We start from the raw sequence: 17,254 nt of genomic DNA, 5'->3' as shown, positions 1-17,254 counted from the left end.
CATCACATCTCGCCTGGACTACTGTAACTCTCTATTAATTCACCTTCCCCTCCAGATCCTGTCCCCTCTCCAGTCCATAATGAATACTGCTGCCAGGTTCATACACCTTAGCACCAAACCAACCCGCTTGTTACGCTCCCTTCTGACCTGCTCCCCAACTCCTCTCTCATTCCCCCCTCACACACTCGCATTCAAGACTTTGCAAGGGCTGCCCCCCTTCTCTGGAATTCGCTCCCACAATCTGTCCGACTTTCTCCCAATCTCTCTGCCTACAAAAGATCTCTTACAGATATTTCTTTAGAGAAGCTTACCCTTAGTTAGCTTAGCATAGCTTCAGTGTGCTGCCAAATGCCCCCAGTTCCACATCTCTCACCTCAATATGCTCAGTCCCACACCTTCCACTATATGTAATAAAAGGCACTAAGTTTGCCCAGGAGCAGTAACCAATAGCAACCAATAAGATGTTTGCTTTTAAACAGGTGACCAGTAAATGCTCCCTGCTGATTGATCACTATGTGTTGCTGCTCCTGGGCAAACTTAGTGCTTTTTATTACATAACTCTACTTGTACCATAACCCATTCTACTTTAGATTGTAAGCTCTTTGTGCAGGGCCCTCCTTACCACTTGTATCATTTATTATATAGTGCTGTGGAATATGTTTGTGCTTTATAAATACATGTTAATAATAATACTGGTAATGAAAGATTTATAGTTGGTGATGATAAAAGAAGAAACTTGACATGAAATTCAAAAACCAAAGTAAAATAAAAGATGTTTGACATTCTATCCAACACAGACTGGGCACTGTGCAATTTAAAATAAATGAACTACAGCTCTTTTACCATAGTCAGGATTATAATGGTTCAAACATAGAATATGATACATTTATGTTGTTGTACTTTTATTTTTCTACATGCGAGAGCCAAATAAAGTGATAAAATAAAGCTTTTCTCCTAATTTAATTGTTTTAGTTCTTCATGACAAACACAGCGAGCCGCACCATCGCAGCCCCTTTCAGATGGTTTTGATGTCTGGATTTTTTTTTTCCATCGGTAAAAGGTCAACAATTTGTTGTTTCATGATAAAAGGGAAAGATTGCGAGTAGAGAGCTGGACGGGCTACTGACAGATTTCCTGCAGAATTCCCAGGGCAGGGAGCTCTTCAAAGAAATGTAATGGGATTACATAAAACGCATAGCATCTGCTTTGGTACTGACTGAGTGGGTTATTGTTCTGCTGCTTCCAGGTAGAGCTTCATTATATCTAGGGTGTATGTGTGCCCTCCAAAGCTCTAATATCCCAGTAGTCATTGCATTCCTCTATAAGGAAGGCCTCTGCTAACAGGGGAACTCCACCCAAATACAACTTGAGCTTTTTGGAAAGTAAATATAATTTCAAGCAATTATGCAATATGCACCATTTAAAAAAAATATGCAGCCTTTTTATGATGTTTAATGTAATAATACGGTTTGGAACAGTTCCCTAAGCCCCGCCCCCTGTTCCCCTGCTGATCTGGCTGACTACTTTGAGACTCAAATAAAATGTAACAGTAGTCGCCTGTCCTCAGCCTGCCTTCAGCCTGCATCCTCCCAATCCCACAATTCCCTGCTGCACACGTGATGTCAATAAAGAAAGGAACATCCCAGTGCAATGCATTGTGGGTTATGTAGTTCCTGCATGCTGTCTGTAAGCTGTGGAGAAGTTGTTACAATTTGTAACATCAGTGTTTTAGTCCTTCCTCCCCTGCCAGGATTTTAAATGATGCAGAAAGAGAAGAACTGTTTTGCAGCTGGATTTCAGCATATAAAAATGCTATGTGTTCAACATTTTTGAAGGAACAGAAGATGGCGCTGTACCTAAAGGAGCCCCATGCAGGGGCGGGCTGAGCCGACCGGGCACCCTGGGCAACCAGGTCGGCTACCTCGCCCCTGCACCTACATCGCGCACCCCCCCCGTGTGTTTTGACGCGCATGCGCAGTCCATGCGCGGGGGGGGGGGGCGCAACACAAAACTGAACGCGTACTAGTGGTAGGCAGGAGAGGCTTCTGCCTGGCGCCCCCTAATCATTGCGCCCTAGTCAGCTGCCTCTTCTGCCTACCCCTAGTTCCGGCCCTGGCCCCATGGGCAAAAAGCCTACCCTCCACATAAGGCAAGCAGGCAGCCATTACCATAAGTTCCCATTACAGGATTCACTATTAGAGGCATGACAGCTGGATATGCCTACACATACTCCCATCATGGATCGTCTTTTCTTGGTAACATATTTTTTATTTCCACCCAGTTTTTACTTTTTCTCATTGAAATAACTATATTTAGACTAAATGCCTAGAGAAGTCCCTGTGCTGTAGACTGGTGTAGATCTTAAGTTGGTTATTCACTGGCCAAGGTATCTGATCAATCAGCCAGCTGACCAAAGAGATGGATATTATACAGATATTATTATTATTTATATAGCGCCATCAATTTACGCAGCGCTTTACAGAATAGAGGGGCACAAAAGACAGAACAGGTAACATGTACATGTAAACAATTCACAAAAATGGTTTGCGGTTACATTGGATGAGGATCGGAGACACTAGGGGGAGGGCCCTGCTCGCAAGAGCTTACATTCTAAAAGTACAATGTGGATATACGAGGGGGGGTGCATGACAATAATATACAACAATAATACAATAAAGGGCAATTGAAGAGAATCTCTGGCACATCTCATCTGCTAAATCCCCATATGTTTGCCTACTTTCTCATGTATTTGGTGAGGTTACAGCAGTGTAAATGGCATCTGATATATTATAGCGGGTGCTTCCTGACAATAACTGTACTTAATGTACAGTATTTAATGTACATAAATGTTTAATGTATATAAATGTTACTCTTTACTGAGAACTCTGGGGCTAATATTATCCTATTTACTGTTAGTTTTGTGTGTTACTACAGGATATGCAAGTTACATGAGAGAAATAGAAGGCTGTGCAGCCCCGTTCCAGGCAAAGTCTGGCCCCGTATGTTACATACACTGTTCTATAGAGGCTTTAACTATAATTTCTACATAGGCTTTAACTTATAATATTTTAAAATCTTCTCCTTCAGCCTCCTTTCAGTCTTCTCACTGCCAGGCCCGAGCCCTTTCCTAATTCAGCTGAAGCCTCCCAAGCCCCCAGCTCTTGTTTAATTCAGTTGAAGCCTGTTTTTCCGATACAACTCTGAACTGACAGCAAAGTCGGCTCTCAGGCAGGCCTGGGGGATCTTATTTCTAAAAAAGAAAAATCCGTAAGTTTAAATCTTAATATTTGGGGCTTGAAGTCTCTCTACTTGCAGAGAATCTGTGCACCACTGACTATAGAAAGAAGAGGGACTTCAAGTCCCAGGGAGGGGTTGTATGACTCTGTGAGCCTAAGGGGGCTGGGGAACTGGTCCCATAGAGCACAGGAACTGGTCCCATAGAGCACAGGAACTGGTCCAATAGAGCACAGGAACTGGTCCCTTAGAGCACAGGAACTGGTCCCATAGAGCACAGGAACTGGTCCCTTAGAGCACAGGAACTGGTCCCATAGAGCATAGGAACTGGTCCCTTAGAGCACAGGAACTGGTCCCATAGAGCACAGGAACTGGTCATTAGAGCACAGGAACTGGTCCCATAGAGCACAGGAACTGGTCCCATAGAGCACAGGAACTGGTCCTATAGAGCACAGGAACTGGTCCCATAGAGCATAGGAACTGGTCCCATAGAGCACAGGAACTGGTCCCTTAGAGCACAGGAACTTGTCCCATAGAGCATAGGAACTGGACCATAGAGCACAGGAACTGGACCCATAGAGCACAGGAACTGGTCCCATAGAGCACAGGAACTGGACCATAGAGCACAGGAACTGGTCCCACAGAGCACAGGAACTGGTCCCACAGAGCACAGGAACTGGTCCCACAGAGCACAGGAACTGGTCTCACAGAGCACAGGAACTGGTCCCACAGAGCACAGGAACTGGTCCCACAGAGCACAGGAACTGGTCCCACAGAGCACAGGAACTGGTCCCACAGAGCACAGGAACTGGTCCCACAGAGCACAGGAACTGATCCCATAGAGCACAGGAACTGGTCCCACAGAGCACAGGAACTGGTCCCACAGAGCACAGGAACTGGTCCCACAGAGCACAGGAACTGGTCCCACAGAGCACAGGAACTGATCCCACAGAGCACAGGAACTGGTCCCACAGAGCACAGGAACTGGTCCCACAGAGCACAGGAACTGGTCCCACAGAGCACAGGAACTGGTCCCACAGAGCACAGAAACTGGTCCCACAGAGCACAGGAACTGGTCCCACAGAGCACAGGAACTGGTCCCACAGAGCACAGGAACTGATCCCACAGAGCACAGGAACTGGTCCCACAGAGCACAGGAACTGGTCCCACAGAGCACAGGAACTGGTCCCACAGAGCACAGGAACTGATCCCACAGAGCACAGGAACTGATCCCATAGAGCACAGGAACTGGTCCCACAGAGCACAGGAACTGATCCCATAGAGCACAGGAACTGATCCCATAGAGCACAGGAACTGATCCCATAGAGCACAGGAACTGATCCCATAGAGCACAGAAGTTCAGATAGTGTTTATGTGCTTGTTTTACATAAATCCTACTAAATAAGCTTAAAAAGGCAGCATATTAAATGAAATAATCCATTACAGCTGGGCATATATTGGCAGATCTGCTCATTTGGTGAAGTTGCTAAAGCAGTGGAACTTCCCCCAGTATGAACACCTTGGGTAGGGTTGCCTGGATAGCCTTGGGTAAGGTTATCCTGGATAGCCCGGTTTTTGGGAAAGGGCTGTCTGGGTCAAAACCTTCTGCCCGGTAAAACCAGGCAGGACTCAGTAACACTGGCGCGGCAACTGCCGGCCCCCGTGACAGCATGACCCCGCCTCTTCTCCGCCCCATGACATCACAGGTCCGCCTCTTCCCTGCCCCCCGTGATGTCACCAACTCTTACCTTGGGCCATCGGATAGCATCAGAATGAGGACCCCTTTAACGCACCAATGCGTTCTACCTCCTGATTTTTAAAGGTTATGTAGGGGATCAGAGAACCCTGTCCCCTGTTTCCCAGTCTGTGACCTCATCCAGCCTAGCTTCAGACTGGGGAAGGATCCGATTGGTTGAATGCAGCAGTGCACCTCTGGGAGGAAGTGTGCTCAAGGTTTGGAGCCAAAAGTCTAGGGGCGGGCCCAGCAGTCTATAAAGGGAGCCCCTGTTGTTTTTTTCAGTGTTGGAAGAGAGATACAGAGTGAGCAGCCAGTACCTTGTGTTGTGAGCTGAGACTGAAAAGAAAAGAGTCTGCAGGACTGCCAGTGACTACAAAGTCCTCTGTGGAATCTCTGTGTGTGTCCCCTGGTGAGAACCGGTATTGCCCGTTTGCCTGCTACGTGGGAGCAGCCTCCTTTCCAAAGGGGAAGGTACTCTGGGGCAGGTAGCGCTACCTGGGGGGACTTAAGAGCTCTTGGGTAAGGGACTGAACTGATTTAAGGGTTGAAGTCTATCTGGATCCAAGTTGGGACTGGGCACCTACAGAGACTGTGCCAGGAGTGGATAGACTGCATAAGTTCCTCAGGACAGGATTATCAGTCCTCCCTAAAGCTGTTCTACATTCTATTTCAACAGTTAAATAAAATATTGCTGCAAAACTGTGTGATTATTCCTAGTCGAAAGTCCCTTGAGGCGTTTTCCTTAGTGTCCACTAGGTGGAGGCACTGCGCTACATCCCAGTTCCCAGTATCTTATAATTCTAAGAGGGCAACATCTCCTGTACTAAGTGAGTGTGCCAAGAAAGGGTTACAGTTAATAAGACTTTTATTATAAAATCCCCTAAAATTACTCTGTACAGCCCCCAGAGTACCAAACCTTTCTCCCTACATCCAGATTTATTTTGTTTTTCTGTTACAAGCAGCTGAACTGCAGCTCTTTTACTTCCTTTTGCTTTCAGAACACTCCTTCTTTCTCTGACTATGAAGACCTTAAAGAGGTGCCTACTGGGCATGCTCACTGCCTCTGCTCCATGTAAAATCTATCAGGCATGCACAATAGGCACCACCTTTGAGCTCATCATAGTAGGAGGGCTTAAAAAGCAAAAGGGGGAGGAGCTCCATGTTGGTGCATTTTGGGCAGGCACAGTCATTTATAAACCGATAATAGTGGGACCTAGAAGGGACAAGTGTAGTGATGAGCGAATTTTTTCGGCAGGCATGGATTCACAGCGAATTGCCACATTTTGCCATTGGCGAATTGTTTTGCGAAACTTCCATGAAAATTCGGCGTGTAAAAATTAAGCATGCAGAAATGTTTTTTGTTGCGCGTCAAATTGGGCGCGGTTGCGTCAAAAAGGGTGCGGTCACGTCATAATTGGGCGTGGCTGTGTCAGATAACACGGGCAACAAAAAAATGTACACAGGTGACAAAAAATAGACGCAGGAGACGAAAAAGATGCGGGCGACAAAAAAAATCATGCGACAAATGCGTTTCGTGAATTTTCTTGCCGTTTCGCAAATTTTATGGCGAAGAGAAATGGGACAGATTCGCTTATCTCTAACAAGAGGGGTGCATGGTGAGGAGCGTATATCCTATAGATCAGCAGAAGCGATGGCACGGCGCTGGGCAGAAATGGCGCCGAGGCCGTCGCTCTCGCGGTGAAACTTTGATACTGTTATCAGCTTCCAGCTGCAGTAACGGGAGGCTCGTCTCTGTGATACACTTGGAGTGTCCTAAAAATGAGTTATTGATTTCGGAGATGGTGATTTAGATTATATTGGCTAAAATAAAATAAAAAAATGAAATATGCACTTTTAGCAACGTTTCCTGCGTGGGTTAAACACCGAGAAAGTCTGCGCATTCAATTACGTTGGGAAAAGTAGCAAGAGCATAAAAACCCCTGTAAATATAAATATGATTAGAGGCTGAATTATGTGCCAAACAGCAATACATTATTCACAGCCGAGAATTGATTTGTCTTTTCACCTTTCATTCCTCATTCTTCCTATTATCAATAAAGCTGCAGATTTATTAAAGTCTCGCTGGGAATCTGGCACGTGGCGCTTCAGTCTCACTGCTCGGGAGAAGCTTTTATTGCCCTGGAGGCTCAGCAGTCTCCCATATACTGAACAAATATGGCCTCATTTTCATTAAAAGGGGTTGTTTACCTTTGAATTAATTTTTAGTATGGTGTAGAGAGCAATATTATGAGACTATTTGCAATTGGTCTTCTTTTTTTATTTGTGGTATTTTCATTATTTAGCTTTTGGTTCCTTAACACTCCAGTTTGGAACAGCTATCTGGTTGCTAGTGTCCAAATCACCCTAGCAACAAGACTTTGAATTTGAATTTTGGTTTGGTTTGAATTAGAGACTAGAATATGAATAGGAGCACAGTTATTAATGGGCTGTTGGGGGTCTAAGGACATTATTTTGTCTGGGACTAAAGACATAGTTAATGATGAGTGAATCTGTCCCATTTCTCTGAAAAATTCACAAAACTTCAAAAAAAGTTGCAAAACTGCAAAATATTCCCAATTTTTTGGTGGCAAAATTTTGCTCCCCGTTTCGTGAAAAAATTTCCTAATGGCGAAATGATTAATTTCGCTGCAAATCCACGCTTGCCGAAAAAAATTCGCTCACCACTAGTCATAGTCCGTTTCTGCACTGATCTTACATGCATGTCTGGGGTTAATGGAATGATCATTGCTCATTTCTGCAGCAATCTTACTTGTATGCTTGGGATTAATACAGTGGTCATTGTCCATTCCTGCAGTGGTCTTACTGTCATGTCTTGGGATAATGGAGTTCTCATTGTCCAACACCCATGGTCTCTAACTTATTATATAGAACAGGAGTTCCTAGAATTGTGGCTGCTCTAGGAACCTGTGGGTTCAACAACAGCTGGACATTAACAAATAATCTTGTTTGGTTGGGTAACATGGGGTTCCAGACACAATGGTACCTTCCCAGCTGCCTTAATCTCCAGTCTCACAAATAACAAGAAGAGATATAATGTTTTTGTCTTGCATTAATGCTACGTATAAAGCTAAATAGCTTCTCCAGATACAGTAGTTCATTGGTTATGAGTGCCCTACATTGTGCTTCAATGCTCGTTTAAACAAGGACAATGCTTTGGCACAATCACCGTTGCAATCAGATTCAGTTTACTGGCCAACTGATCATACTGAGAATAAAACAGGTGTTGGGAAAGGGATTTGCCTACTAAGCTCCATAATGTCCTTTCCAACTCATTGTTGCACAAACTATTCATCAACTGAGCTGAACCTTCCAAAAGCCACATCTTGCTAACTCCTCTGGACACTTAAACTGATTTAATAATTTAGTTTGAATAGGTAAATGATAATACTAATTTGTGATTGTAAAATTCCTTGCCTCTACAAATATAAATGTCATTTTGCTTCTGTTTTCTGGATGTTAGGGGTAATTTGATTTAGATCACTTTAAGCCTGTTCCTCAGTGGTTCTGGCTTATATATAGTCCCAAATCATGAACCCTATAAAGCAGGGATCCCCAACCTTTTCCACATTCAGATTTAAAAGGTGTTAGTGAGCCACACAAGCATGAAGTCATCATCATCATTTCTACCTTTAGGGATGCATCTATTAAAGTGCCAACCTGGCCATCATCTTTTATAAGCATTTCTGTTATGAAGAATTGGGGTTTGAATAAATTTAGGTTTGCCAGATGATTTAAAGAGTTATGGATAATTGAGACAACTATGCTCTATAGAACCGGTCCCCCTGGGGCAAGGGGCAGTGCCAGGGGTGCTCAGTCTCAATGTTAGTTTGGATATGATATGGGATAAATGTTTGCTCTCCTAGTTCTTGTATAAGATTAAGGGTGAAACCATATTTGCTGTGCTGGATATCCTCATTACTATGACTAAGGGCTGATATACCTATGTTTTCCTACAGTTATATGTTTGTTATATATACTGTTATATCGGCTGCTCTACAGCTCTCCTGCTGATTTTTGCTAAGTTTATGGAAGTATTTGTGCTGATTTAGTTATACAGTTTTTCTGTGTAAGCTTATGTGTAAGGGATTTGAAGGGTGGTGAGTCCTTCAGGAGAGGACTGGTTATTGTGACCAATCAGAAACAAGACAGGTACTGTAAAAAGAGAGGCTGAAGGTCAGGGACAAGATAGACAGGATATGGAGGTAGTGGGGAAAGAGTCAGGGAAATGGGACTAGAGCAGAATCATTGGTGAAAGCTAAGTTAACAAGAACTATGGAGATTATGTAGTGTTTGAGCTAAGGGAGGACAATGCTGAGGCAAAGGAAGTGAGGTGGGAGCTGGGTATAATAGGGGAAAGGCCTGATTGGCTGACTCTGTCTGACCTATAAGGCTGCTGATTGGAGATTGGGAAAGCCGTGAAAGGTAATTGTTCCAGCTGCTCTCCTCACCTTGTGGTTAGTTAGAGCAACCAGAAACCTAGAGGTTCCTGGCTCGAATCCCAGCAGAGCCTTCCAACATGTTATTAGGGTTAGGCCATCATACAGCAAAGTAATAAGGAGCTTTAATTGCAGCCATTTGGTACAGTAGAGCTTTGTTTTGCTTAGCGTCTATGACAGAAGCAAGTGGACTCTGGTCATTCATTCATGTCCTGCGGAAAAGCCACTTAGACTCCTAAACCGATAATCTGCACAGGCACAATATACGCTACCAAATAAACTAACTAGTGAAATCAAACCTAATTGTGCCCGTCGTCTATAGATGTCTCTACTGGACAATGACTGATTGATGTTCTCCAAATACATTGAGATAATTGTAATATATTAGGAAATAAATCCACCCGCGTAAGTAAAGATTTGCCATCATGAATTGAAATATTAAATATCATCTCTAGACATGGAAAAATAATTGGTTCCTTTACAGCAAGTGAATTTCTGATGCCAATATCAAGTACAAACTGTCTTGCAGAGAAACAGGAAAGGTAGGCCGGCGTGCCAAAAGCGTAGTCAGGCTGCATTAATAAATTAATTCCTCCTAATATGGGCAGTAAATGTGTTTGGCAGCCAAGGATCCTACGTCTGCACACTCATCTATTACAGGAATTAAAATCCTTCATGTCACCTTGGGTTTTGCTTCTAAAAGGCTGTAACAGAAGTTCAGTGTGTGCCGGTCTATATATGTCCGACCTGCTATCGATGACTTGGGGCAAGTAAAAACTGAACTAATTACACAACCCAAATTTTGGCCACACCCCCTCTGTGTGCGATATAAACAGTTGTTACTCTATAATAAGCAGTTCATAAAAAGAGTTCCATTGCAAACCTGAGGGGCCCTACTGCACGGGACCGTAGCCACGAGCAGCACGGGTTTTAGCGCATCCTCACTTTATATGCCGTCCACATGCTCTTATGTCCCGGGCCTTTTGGCTAGGGCGTACAATTTTTATATTTCCGGCCATTAGGCTGGGGCAGGACACCTGCACTTTTTATGAATTTTAACCCCCGACCCCTATTTATTTTTTAACCACTTATTTTTGCACTTTTGGATCGGGTGCTTATCCCTCGAGACTGCACTGATCTAGGGGAGGGATGTGCAGCCTTTTGGCTCCTTCTCTCCCTGAACCGGCCCCTGGAGCGGGCGCAAAACAGATGCCGGGACTTCTTCGGAGGTCCACTTGTGTCCGGACTCCTTCCTTGCTTCGGCTTGGAGGGGGATGGATAAAAGGACTCCCCTAGCTTTGCGGCGAAGGGAGTCCGAAGACCCTTGCCTCCTGCTGTGCCTTTTGGCCGGGGTGGTCGGGGATAAAGGGGTCCACCGTAGCCTTCGGGTGAAAGTGGACCTGAAGACTCCTTTTTCACCTTGTGCCTTTTGGCCGGTGGTCTCGGGGTTTTAAACAGACTAAGTCTCTTTAGAGAATAAGTCACAGGCACCCTACTGCACTATGTGTTGCACTTTATTGTGAGCACTTTTTTTTGCACTGGGTGTAACTTGAAGCACACTCAGGCTTCAATAAAAAAAAAAACTGTAGGGGCCCAATGATGTTGCTGTGGGGCCCAATAACCAGTCATTCCCCTGCTGGAAAGTTCATGTAGAAGACACTGATATAATTTAGTAAATAGTTCCCAATATAAACAGATGATGTTACTTTATAATGAGCACTTCATATAAATAGGGTTAGGTTACCATAAAATATCCTCACCCTTTTGGCTAAAATCATGATTAGCCTTACTGAGCCATAGACTCATAATGGCAGTCAGTTTCCAGCCTGGTCTCTCTCTCTCTTTATAATTGAAAGAACAAACATTTAAAACCAGCAAGAGAAACAACTAAGCACCACATAAATAATCCCTTAATGAAATAAGCTGTAAAGCCACTCATTTACTTAATGCAGATTTAGTTGGTGCAGACCATTTGCACTAAATCCACATTAAAAGATTAAAAGCCTTTACCTCTAAATCCTGTATCACTGTTTGATCCAATAAATCTACTCTGTGTAGAGAGAGTGTGTGTGTGTGTGACAATACTTATTATGTGTAACTAGTGTAACCTACTAACAATAAGCTTTCTGCATATAAAATGGGGTCTCCCTATATTGCTTCAGCCTTATGTAATCCCCAGCAGGGCAGTCCCAAATAGCCAACCCCAAAAGGGTCAGGGTTTACCAGGAAGTGGGTGGGGTCTGGGTAGATTGGGGGTGTGTCCTGGTAAAACTGGGTTTGGCTGAGAGAGGTCAGGCGCGTGCCCTGAACTGCTGGGAAATATGTTTTTGGTTCTGCACAAGGTCAGACTGGGCTGGTGGGGCACCGGGTAGAAACCCCAGTGGGCGCCTTCCCTGGCCCCCTCCATCCGCCAACTGCAGGCACCGTCACATCTCCCTGCCATTGTGACCACAAGGAGTAAGTGCAGTGGGGGAGCAGCAGGGGGGAAGGGATTTGATGTTGTGACTGGGGTGGGGGGGCCTCAGGCGACAGTCCTGGTGGGCCCCAGAGACCCCAGTCTGACCCTGATTCTGCACAATGTAAATAGATTTAAACCAATAGTAATGGTAACTATGGAACTAGTAATATTCTTTTTAAAGGTGAGTTTAGTCTAGCTAGAAGTATAGATCTCTAGGGGCATGATTAGTTGAACTACAATGTTTAGAGAGGTCGATGGCTCCTCTACACTAATAGCTATCATTTAGAGAGAAGCTGTAGCCTGTTATAAAGAGAGAGAAAGAATGGGATCAAGGTGCAACTCTCCAAAAAGTGAGAAGGATGTGGTTGTTTTAGGGACTGCAAAAAAAGCCCAAGTTACATTCCTAGTAAAGCTTAGTCCAGGCAATATAAACAGAGAATCCACCGCTGTCTCATTTCTAATCTAGGTTTTCAAGGTGCCTTTCTATTCTTCTTTCATATCATATACTTGTGTGTTTTCAACTTTAATAACAAAATCACCTCCCTTTGTAATTCTTGCTCAGTGCCATGTCTTTTTATCTACAATACCATAAAGTAAGACAGGACTGCTGTTTCCCTGCCACTAGAATAGTAAAATGAGTAACAGAAAATATACTGGCACCTACAAAAGAACAAAAGTTTAAGTTAAAGCCAACAAATTCTCACATCCCATGAAGAGAAGTGGACAAAACCAGTGCTTTAAGCGAAAACTCAGCAGCCTGGCACCTGTACTAATGGTGTTGCTGCCAATCATGTTTGGTGCAATGGCTGCTGCCTTTCAGAAAATAAATGGTAACATATTGTTTATTGTTAATGCTCAATATATTTTGTTTTTACTACAGCGGCTTTGGCAAGCCTAAGATTGCAGGCTGAGTCAGTAACAAGCCCAGGAAAATGAAACAAAAGTATACTATAGGGCCAAAAGTTTGGATGCTTGCCCAACATCTCATTTCCAAACCAAGGGAATTAATATAAAGATGTTCCTCGATGCTGAGACAACCTTTAACTTCTGTTCTTCTGGGTTCTAATCCTGTTGCAACATCAACCATCCCCATAACTGTTAAAACAAAGTGCAGATATAGAACCTATGCAGAATGCTCGGAACCTGGGGTTTCTGGATAGCCATACCTTCTAAAAAGGTAATTGAAACCCAATAGGATTGTTTTGCCTCCATTAAGGATTAATTATATTTTAGTTGAGATCAAGTACAGGAACTGTTTTATTTTTACAGAGAAAAGGGAATCATTTAACCATTAAATAAACCCAATAGGGCTGTTCTGCCCCAATAAGGGGTAATTATATCTTAGTTGGGATCAAGTACAGGTACTGTTTTATTATTACAGAGAAAAGGGAATCATTTAACCATTAAATAAACCCAATAGGGCTGTTCTGCCCCCAATAAGGGGTAATTATATCTTAGTTGGGATCAAGTACAGGTACTGTTTTATTATTACAGAGAAAAGGGAATCATTTAACCATGAAATAAACCCAATAGGACTGTTCTGCCCTCAATAAGGGGTAATTATATCTTAGTTGTGATCAAGTACAGGTACTGTTTTATTATTACAGAGAAAAGGGAATCATTTAACCATGAAATAAACCCAATAGGACTGTTCTGCCCCAATAAGGGGTAATTATATCTTAGTTGGGATCAAGTACAGGTACTGTTTTATTATTACAGAGAAAAGGGAATCATTTAACCATTAAATAAACCCAATAGGGCTGTTCTGCCCCAATAAGGGGTAATTATATCTTAGTTGGGATCAAGTACAGGTATTGTTTTATTATTACAGAGAAAAGGGAATCATTTAACCATGAAATAAACCCAATAGGGCTGTTCTGCCCCAATAAGGGGTAATTATATCTTAGTTGGGATCAAGTACAGGTACTGTTTTATTATTACAGAGAAAAGGGAATCATTTAACCATGAAATAAACCCAATAGGGCTGTTCTGCCCCCAATAAGGGGTAATTATATCTTAGTTGGGATCAAGTACAGGTACTGTTTTATTATTACAGAGAAAAGGGAATCATTTAACCATGAAATAAACCCAATAGGGCTGTTCTGCCCCAATAAGGGGTAATTATATCTTAATTGGGATCAAGTACAGGTACTGTTTTATTATTACAGAGAAAAGGGAATCATTTAACCATTAAATAAACCCAATAGGGCTGTTCTGCCCCCAATAAGGGGTAATTATATCTTAGTTGGGATCAAGTACAAGGTACTGTTTTATTATTACAGAGAAAAAAGGGAAATCTTTTTTAAAAATGTTAATCATTATTTCATTAAAATAGAGTCTATGGGAGGTGGCCTTCCCGAAGTATTGACCTTTCTAACAGATCCCATAACTGTAGTGGGAAACCCCTATGTCATAAATCAATAGCCAATAATTTGAAAGGATGTCCACATTCTTTAGGCCATATAGTATAAATATTACTGTTTCAATTAATCAAATAGAGAACACAAAGTGCTTAATGCATGTATATATATGATTGTTTGTATTTAGAACCCGTATCTAAGCAAAGCCCTCTGCCATTTCATTTCTAGTTTGGCTTGGCTGAGGGATTACCCCTGCTGTTTGGAAATAAACATATCATACGCTCCTTTGGTTTCATTAGCAAGAGATTGCCTGTCATGTTTTGGAAAAACAAACAACGACGAGAGATATACCTTGAAGTTTCCAGCCAACCACTGATACATTGGCAACAGCAGACACCAAGCGAATTCATTAAGTCAATTGGCTGCGTTACCCGAAGAGCCAACTGTCACGTCTCTAATAGGGGATTCTCTAAAGCCATTGAGATAGAACACCTGCACAGATGAGCTGATGATCCCAAACTGCCACCCTTAAGTGCTTTGGTGCTGACGAAACCAAATTCATTGTTGACTCGGTGTCAAAAGAAGTAACAAATGCTTTTTTTCCCACTTTTTGAGGCTCTTACAGAAGAGCGTTTTAGAGGCGCGATCGCAGTGACCTTGCGCTATTAACGCTGCTTGTAATGATTTAGCTGATGCTTTCTCCCTCTGTATCAGGACTTTTCTGGTTATAGAGGTCATTAATAAAAGCAGCATGTTCTTGTTTCCGTGCCCGAGCTCGCCTACGAAAGTTACTTAATCTTCTCTTTGAAGGCACGGCGAAACCCTCGCGGAATGTAAAACAGAAAGCCAATAAATAGATGGGCGCGCTTGCTGCGCTTACTGTACGTGCGTGCTTAGGGACGGGGATGTTGATTTACATTTTGGCAGGTTACTTTCTCTGAAATTCACATTTTATTACGTTCCCCAAGCAGTTTGTAGAGAAAGATCTCACGCTGGGATTTGCATGGTCTTCCCGCCATATAATTAGCTTTCTGTCTCGGATATCAAAGCTCAAAGTTTTAAGCGTGTCAGCAGTAGTGATGAGCGAATCTGTTCCGTTTCGCTTCGCCGAAAAATTCGCGAAAATGTTGTGCGGCAAAAAAAATTGCCGCCCGTGGCTATTCTTTTGTCGCCCGCGGCTATTAATTTGTCGCAAGGCTATTATTTTATCGCCCCCGGCTATTAATTTGTCGCAAGGCTATTCTTTTGTCGCCCGCGGCTATTAATTTATCGCCCGCGAATATTATTTTGTCGCGTGGCTATTCTCTTGACGCCCACGACTATTCTTTTTTGACGCTGGAGACAATTTTTGGACGTGCGGCGAATTTTACCGCGGCAAATTTTTTCATCTGTTTTGCGAAACAATCAGCCAATGGCGAAATACGGAAATTCGCCGCGAATCCATGCCTGCCAAAACATTTCGCCCATCACTAGTCAGCAGAACTGAAGCAAAGATGGATTCCTGTCTGCGGTGGGATTTGCTCAAAAATCCTAAATTCTATCTATAATATACATGATTTATATATAAGACCGAGGGTGGGAAGGTGGTGCCTGCGCTCAGTTCCTGGGACCTTTAGAGGGGGGTTTGGGCGGCGGTTTTATAATGGCCAAGGTGGGGATATAAATAATGTTACAACTAAAAAAAATAAAAATTAAAAATAAAAAAAAAATAAAAAAATTCTTCTCCCCTTTAATATGCGCCCCCAAGTGATTGCGCCCGTTTTTTTTGCTACTTTTCCAGGGGGGGGCAAGTGTCCCCTCTTGCCCCCTTCTGTGGACGCCCATGGGTGGGGGGAATCATGTAGGCATTCCCAATCCTGCCCACCACTTACCCCTAACTAGTGTTCCCCTGCTGATCTGGCTGACTACTTTGAGGCTCAAATAAAATGTATCAGTAGTCGACTGTCCTCAGCCTGCCTTTAGCCTGCATCCCAATCCCACAATTCCCTGCATACGTGATGTCAATAAGGAAAGGAACATCACAGTGCAATGCATTGTGGGTTATGTAGTTCCTGTATGCTGTCTGTAAGCTGTGGAGAAGTTGTTACAATTTATAACATCAATGTTTTAGTCCCTCCTCCCCTGCCAGGATCAAATGATGCAGAAAGCGTGTCAGCAGAACTGAAGCAAAGATGGATTCCTTTAGTGGATGTCTGTGGTGGGATTTGCTCAAAAATCCTAAATTCTATCTATTATATACATGATTTATATATAAGACAGATTATAACAAAAGAGGGATGCACGCCACCATATTTTTATACATCAGTACCCTGTCCTGCACTTTTCAGAATTTCCTCAGGTTTATTTGTGCTCCAGGAGTGACCCAGAGACCTGCCTGTGCCCCATGAATACTGCACTCTCTGCATTCATGTGGGGTGGGGGGAATCATGTAGGCATTCCCGATCCTGCCCACCACTTACCCCTAACTAGTGTTCCCCTACTGATCTGGCTGAGGCTCAAATAAAATGTAACAGTAGTCGCCTGTCCTCAGCCTGCCTTCAGCCTGCATCCTCCCAATCCCACAATTCCCTGCACACGTGATGTCAATAAGGAAAGGAACATCACAGTGCAATGCATTGTGGGTTATGTAGTTCCTGCATGCTACAATTTGTAACATCAGTGTTTTAGTCCCTCCTCCCTTTCCAGGATCAAATGATGCAGAAAGAGAAGAACTGTTTTGCAGCTGGATTTCAGATGGTATTTATTTATACATTTTGAAGGAACAGATTACAGTGATAGGTATATTAGGGGTTTCTGTGTTATGTGGGGCTCTTTAACAAATTTAATTCAAAAGCCAGAGTTCCCCTTTACTGTAAAAGATTTTTGGGTAACTAAAACCCTAATAAGGATTAATATTAAACCCCTTTATGTAATGAAAGGCACTAAGTTTGCCCAGGAGCAGTAACCCATAGCAACCAATAAGATGTTTGCTTTTAAACAGGTGACCAGTAAACGCTACCTGCTGATT

Source organism: Xenopus tropicalis, chromosome 6 (assembly GCF_000004195.4).
Source record: "Xenopus tropicalis strain Nigerian chromosome 6, UCB_Xtro_10.0, whole genome shotgun sequence".
Taxonomy (NCBI): Eukaryota; Metazoa; Chordata; class Amphibia; order Anura; family Pipidae; genus Xenopus; species Xenopus tropicalis.
The sequence above is the reverse complement of the archived record's forward strand: the minus strand, read 5'-3'. Positions refer to the sequence as shown.